This window comes from Magnolia sinica, chromosome 14 (assembly GCF_029962835.1).
Source record: "Magnolia sinica isolate HGM2019 chromosome 14, MsV1, whole genome shotgun sequence".
In the NCBI taxonomy this organism is placed as follows: domain Eukaryota; kingdom Viridiplantae; phylum Streptophyta; class Magnoliopsida; order Magnoliales; family Magnoliaceae; genus Magnolia; species Magnolia sinica.
The window spans coordinates 72,637,405-72,645,159 of NC_080586.1; positions in this window are offsets into that span (position 1 = coordinate 72,637,405).

The window sequence follows — 7,755 nt, forward strand, 5'->3', positions numbered from 1 at the left end:
TACTACTGCTGTACCTGCTGCTGCTGCATCAACAGCATCATCTGCTCCAGCTTATCAGGAGGCGGAGCGGACTGTGGCATGTGAGGCGTCGAGGTAGACGCACGGTTCTGCTCAGGAACCGACGGTGTAACAGGTGGTACCACTGGTGGTGCCACAGGCGGTGTCATACATGTCGGCCCAGCAGTGGGGCTAGGGGTCGGCTGAGAATCCGGCATAGTATCGTGAGTCGGTCCCAAACCAGGGTCTGTCTGGCTATTGCTCAGGGGAGGTGCCCCGTCAGTTGAATCGCCAAAAGTGAGGCGTGTCATACTCCGCGTGGCCTTAGGTGGCATACCCTAGATACAACATAGGGTGCAACCCGTGAGATTCAGCATATTCATAACTCAACAACACAACATTCACCTTATAGCTTAAAGAAAACTCCATGCATTTCATTTACCAAAATTGTCACAATACATGAGGTGCAGTACATGAATCATGATAGAAAATACATGTGAGCTAATTCAAAACAGATTTCAAAGACTAAGACACACAACTAACCCTACCATATAGCTAAGCCTATCAAGGCTATACAAAGTAACAAGAAAAGAAACAAAACAAACCACAAGGCAATTTAAAAGATGACTATATGCACGCCTAGTCGTCAGAATCTGGCGATGGAGGAGGGGCGCCCTTGTCCTGTAGACAACACAGGATGGCTCTCAAGTGCAAGACACCTTGCTAAACTTGCACTTCACGAAGGCCCGGGTTTCGCCAACCTCTTGTCGCAAGGTAGCCTGACCCTCCTCGAGTCCAGCCAAGCGGGCTTGTATAGCAGCCCAGTCATCATTGCGACTCTGTGCAGCAGGAGGAGAGCCCTCATCAGTGTCTTGGGCCTCCTCTTCTTCCTTTTTCTGCTCTTCTTCTGTCTAATCTCTGCCTTCCTCATCACTCTCTTCCTCTTCACTCTCCGTTTCATCCTCACTCTCGTCGAGTCGGGCTTGACGCTGTCATGACCCAATCTCCATGTTGTTGAGAGTAGTGTCGTTGATGTAGTGAATTGGCACAGGAATTTCAGCGCCAAGTCTATAAGCGAACTCGCGCGCAAGCTTGCATATGAGTCGGCCGAATGGGAGTGAAATGGCCATCCTAGTAGAGCGTGCGGTCAGAACTATCTATCGTAATACATACGTAGGCACGCACAACTTCTCTCCCTGCCCAGCCCGGTACAGGAAGTCCACCATTAGGCGCGTGCACTCACTGCGGTTGCTCCACCTGGGATACACGTTGTACATGAAAATGTGATGGAGCAGGCGAAAGTCGTCAGTCATATTGGTCGCCAGGAGGCTATTGTTTGGATTCCAGTGGGCCAATTGGGCACAAAGGAATCGCGTACTACGATCTCCTTCATGCGCGGTCTTGAGGCTCTTCTCACTAGCATGGACCTCACCAAGTGACATTCCCATGACTCAGGCTATCAAGCTAGCATTGACTGTGAGTCCTCGCCTTCTCACGAGAAATTTGAACTGCAAAGGCTCCAACGTAGGCTCCTGTATATGTGCGTAGAAGGCTCAAACAGTGGTCGCATTCGCACGAGATTTTCCCTCAAACACGAGACCCCACCCGGCCTCAGCCAGGCGGTCCATCAACAGATGCTCCCCAAAGAGCCGCTTATCCACGTGCGCTTCAAAGAGAACCATACGGCCCACATATCTTCCATGAGACAACTCTGCCAGCAGAGCCCTTTCAAGGAGGGCCTGGGGATCGAGGTCCCGCTTCGTTCTTATCTCACGATCAACGCTTGTACTTGCTGTAACGCCTCTCAGTCTCCTTGAACGAGTAGGGTGACTAGGCTCGGCTTCATCAACGGGAGTTCTCTTCTTCCCCATGAGGGAAAGAAGCGTGAAAATGGCCATCACAAGCTCGAAAAGAGACATGGAAGTGGAATGATATGGGGAAATAGAATGGGTTGTTGGACTTGGAGATATATGAGATACAAATGGAAGGTTTGTGCACTCAAATCGAAGAAAATGAGAGAGATAGGAGGTGGGTTTTGATGAAAACGGTAGAGGGGTATATGTCTTGAAGGAAAATGAGAAAATGAGAGAATGGAGGGAAGATTTGAGAGAGGAGGAAGGGTTTTTGGATAGAAAGGAAAACTTGGAAGGATGGGAAATGAAGAGGCAAAGTAAATGGAAAGAAAAAAACCCTTTTTACCTGATTTGGTGGGCCACACAGCACCCCACTGCATCGGCCCGACCAACCCGCGCCGGCCCGACAAGCCCGGTCCAGGGAATCAGCGAGGCCTCGCCGATCTAGCAATGTCATCGTCGGTCCCTGGACACTCCGGTGAGGGCTTGCCCTTTGGGCGATGGCATCCCCTCCTCGGGATGCTAGAGTGATGCGGGGTCTACTTTGGATCCCCCCAGATTGCTCCGCTTGGCCCCCCGACTTCGTTTCGAGTCGTTTTGTGTTCCAGCTTGCCACATTCGCGTATTTTTAGTTTTGTTGAGTGTGAGACCAGTTAGATTTTCATCTAAACCCGCCGATTGACGGTCTAGAAGGGCGTTGGGATCATTTCACGTGATCGAGAAAGCTTACGGGTTCAATTTTCTATGGTCGATTTCGGTCAATTTCGCCAATTGGTGAAACTGGGAAGCCTAAGCCCGTTTCTACGTTTTGTCGCCCCCTCCGAAGTCAGAATACGTCAGTGTGTATCGTGTGACCATAACCTAGGTCCAGTTTAATCCAAATCATGCTCTGATACCAACTTGTAATGACCTGAAAATCGGGGGTCGAGCATATACTCAACTCCCGAGTTCCAACGCATCACTTATGCAACATAGAAAATGATGATTTAATTTCGTTCATATTAGTGCATTAAACATGAGTGGGATTAAGCTAAAACAATATGTCATACTCCAAAGGCATTTAAACAACACAAGCAAAAGACTGTGATACATATATAAATAGTATAAGTGAGTGTAAGCCTTCGGAGTATGAATATCACCAAGTTAAATAATTACAAGTGTGTTTCCAAAATAAACAAATTAATGAAGTGTCGTGCCATCTATCCATGCCCCTGTAGCCCTGTCTGCACAAATCCAGGCCTACATAAACCTGCCTACCAACTGCATATAGGAGAACACCTCCTTGTCATCCGCAAAGTCTGTCTCCGTCTCATAAGTCGTGTCATCCTCTGAAACTACAACAGTGTCTAGTTGGTGTTTAAAACACCATCCCAGAATGTGAGAGTGAGTGATCAACTCAGTGGAGCTATAAGGCAAAGGTTAACATGTTATCAATTCAATCAAGCAGTAATGATAAAGTAGTACAACAATTCAATCCTAAATACTCTTGTTAATGCAAGAATAATATGCGATAATGATGCATGCTCTCACCTGTACTCCCTCAGCTCTTCATCTTACGACGCGCATGGCAACCACCCGAAAGTGTTCTTCATCGCTAAAGCACATGCAATGCGATACATGGTCATGTTAGCCAATACTTAATTAGATTTATTCATACAACAGTTTTAGGAAGCTAAGGTACCTCCCTTGTATCATTTCCCAAACAAATGATCTATTTTAGGGTCGTCAGTCCTAGCTAGTCTCATACGATGTTGCGGTTCTAGGTCATTACAAAGGGCTCGTTACCTCGATGCAGGCCTGACTTATACTCTAGTTAGTACGGAAAGGCTCGTCGCCTCAACGCAGGCTCAGAGTATGCTCAAGGTCACTACGAGTAGCTCATCACCTAGTCGTAGGCCGACAGCTCGAATACAATGTCTCATACCACCGTATTCGGCTCATAAGCTTAGGTTGCTCACTGGTCACTACGGGTGGGCTCGTCATCCCGGCGTAGGCCGATAGCTCGACCACGGTGTCCCATACCACCATGTCCTGCTCATGAGTCTTAGTGAATTGAGGTACCAGGGTTAACGGGGCTTCTCACTGGTGAGTTTGGTACCTTAGATTCAAGTAGCAGCATCCATACATGGTGAACATACATCGGGTCAATCGGGTTACTTGATGAGCTCGACTGGTACGAGCGCACCTCGAGTTAATCGACATGAAGTGCGTAAGCACTCCGTGTGGCCTAACCACTGTCGACAACCAAAGTGCGACACGGATTCATCGGCCACGTCTCGTGTGGCGAAGCAACCTCAGCCACCAAACCAAGGCCAGTTACCAATTGCCTAGACTATATCATAGTCCCAACCACGCTCAATTCCAACAAGTAATCATATGAGATAGTCAAAGCAGTAATGATTAAGTAATTCAAATCCTACAACCATTTGGGCATTTTATAAAATACAACATAAACATGAATTCACACATATGCATTGCATAAGTAAAACAGACAATATAATATAAGTTGCATGGAAGGAATCATACACATAGTTAAGGTAGTTGAGAATCTTATCTCAACACCCCTATAAAGTACAATTTACTAACTACTTGCTCGTTTAGACATTTGTACAAACACTTAGGCTACACATTCCAACATACATGAAATATGTTGATTTCAACATACAATAGGGCAAATCCTTTCACCGAGGAGTTGTCTAATATACATCAATCATGTTCTTACATTTAATACACATGGTAGGCACAAATCATAAATCCATATTCATACAGTCATTTCAACAAACACTTAAACTACACATTATAACATACATGACGTATGTTGGCCATAACATGTATTAGGACAAGTCTTTTTGCCAAGGGGTTATTGCACGCACAACAACATTATATCCACGACGGATAATCATCTTAAGCACGAATCCAGATTCCACACACATGCAATCGTTTCCACTAACACCTGGAATACACTATATTCAACATAGTTCATATATATCTGTAAAGCAAGGGAAACATCGCATTTAGTTTGTGAAATAACACCTAAATCAGTTATAAATCATTAACTGACATTGAAAGCCTTGAAAACCATAACCTAAACGTTTATAGTCCGCACCTTACGCCGGTAGACACGCAACGAATTCAGTTTAGACACTAAGTCTTTGTCAACAATAGAATGGCAACCTATAGCATGAATTAGGTTAGCTATTTCATCATTTCCACTATTTAAATCTCTAAAACCGGTTAGGGTTAGGATTTCTTACCCAAGTACGGAGTCGGAATCGCTGGATTAGTGACACAAACGTGGTGGTTAAGCACGTGGAGCGGCAGGGATCGAATCCCAGGAGCAACTCTAACTCTTTCTCACACTTTCTCTCTCTAGGGTTTAGAAATTCGTATGTGAAGGGAGAGAGAGAGTTTAAGACCCTTAAATAGGCCCAGAACTGATGGGAATGGCCCCAGGGCCATGGTATACTTAAGTTATATCCAAAGGGCGCCTGTTTTCGTCCAACGAGGCACTTTTGGAGGCCCTTTTTCTGTGTACGGTTAGATTTAAGCTCCCTGACATTGGATCTAGGTCCAGTTAAGTTTTCACTCCGATCAAATTTATAGATCAACCGCGACGGACCAGTTTCAGTTCAATGGTCACCGGTACTCAATTAGAGTCACCAATCCACTGACATGTTGTTGAGGGTCAAATATTGCATATCAGACCCCAGTTTTTACCTGGATTTACAAACATGATACTGTTTAACGGCCTGGTTTAAATCGTGTTTGTGATGCAGAGTGTACGTATGAGCTTGGACTGGAAAAGGATGATAAAACCATGGATTTACGCTCAGGAATCATTAATCCAACGGTCCAGGTCCGATATGGAGTTTTTGTGTGCTCCCGAGAGCAATTGGGATTAGAGATTGATCCTAAGTTTTAAGGTAATGTAGCGGTAATGATTTTGCACGGTTTAGGTCTTGCAGATCATATTTAAAGTGATTAGTGCTAATTTCACAGATACTCTAGTTTAGCACTAGCTAATTCTCGCCTAATTTCTAAAGGATTTGGTCCTGAGTGATTTCTGCCTGAGGTGATACTCAGGCCTTTATACGGATTTTTCCGAGACGTTATACTTTGTCTAGAAAAACATTATCTGCCGATTCGAAATACCTCGGACCATTATATTGGACAACGGAAAGTAGTTCAATAACAAGCAGTACCGAGAAATGTGCGATAATCTCGGGATCGGAAACGTTTACTCATTGCCCCATCACCCTTAGACTAACGGACAGGTTGAGGCAGTCAACAAAATCATAAAACAGTATCTCCGAACCAAGCTCGACCGAGCTAAAGGAGCATGGGCTGAGGAGCTTCCTAAAATATTATGGGCATACTGAACCACCGCTCGAACATCCACGGGAGAGACTCCCTTCTCCCTCACGTATGGATCGGAGGCTGTCACCCCAGTCAAGATAGGACTGCCTTCAACCCGGGTCAACTCGTTCAATGAGCAAGATAATGAAGAACTCCTGACGCTCGAACTCGATCTCGTAGAAGAATAGAGGGAAAGAGATTGGCTGCGAATGATGGCTCGGCAGCGGCAAATAGCTCGGTTCTACAACGCCCGAGTCAAGGTCAGACGTTTCTGAGTTGGGGACATGGTCCTCTGAAAAACTTTCTTAAACACAAAAGAAGTTGGTGCAGGCACACTGGGACCCAATTGGGAAGGACCTTATGTCGTCTCAAGCACCATACGACCAAGAACGTACCGATTGGAAAACTTAATTGGTCAGTTGTTGCCCCATCTATGGAACGTCAAGCATCTAAAGTTCTATTATCCATAAGTCGGGCGTTGAGCATTCGTGAAGACTCAGTGAAACATAAAACTTGTAAGATGAGTCAAATAAGTAAAAAGACTAAGTACATTCATTCATCAAATGATTTTTGGATTGGATTACATGAGTGTCCACGGTGGAATTACATTGATAAAATCATAAAGATAAAAGCAAAGGGAGTTGGCCACAATGCGGTATGTCTTCTTTTAGCTACAGATGCTCTCGAGCTCACCTTGAAGCTTGGTGTTCTTGAAGTGCTTGACACCATATTAGCCCCAAGGTTCATCAGGAGCTAACACAAAAGGTGGCTCGGATTCAGCTACTGCCGCCGCTCGGAGCAACCTCTGGTGCCGCCTCAGGAGCAGCCTCAGGCTCAACCTCGATACTAGCCGCAGCATCGGCAGACTCGGCAACCTCACCCTCTGGACCCTCAAATCCAGTGGCATCGTCATCGAATCCTGAGAGATTAAGGTCGGGAAAGGATTGCTTCATCATTCGGATACATTCAGCGTACCCTTCCTGATGCAAGCGATCCCTCTCGTCCGAAAACTCTCAGGACTCAAGAAAAGCCTTTATGGCTTGATCCTTGGCCTGGTCTCTGGCCTGCTCAATGGCTGCCCCGGCCTTAGCTTTGACCCGATCAGCCTCTCATCGCAAGAGGCATGAGCCTGACGAAGTCGCCGACTCTCCTTTTGCACCTCTCTCAACAACGAGGCTACATGGGCACACTTGGCCTTGACATAATCGGCAGCCTTCCTGGCAAGCCCCAAGTTGCCCGATAGCAAGCCAACCCGAGCCATGACATCTTCGAGTTGTGCCTCCAATTCCGCTACTCGCTTCTTGATGTCGGCAAGATCCGAACTACCCCTAAGCACGCAAGAGGCAAACTGCAAAAGGAAAACTTTAGGTCAGAACTAAGTCACCGAGACAAGGGCAAGGCTCAAGGCAAAGCACGAGATCAAAGACATTACCTCGAGCAGCACCTTCGCTGTATGAGCAAGAGTCCGCCTTGAGGGGGAGGAGAAGAGGCCAGCAAAGTCTTTCTCACCCCCATGAGAGATGGCCCAAGGGACCATGTTCGTCACAGC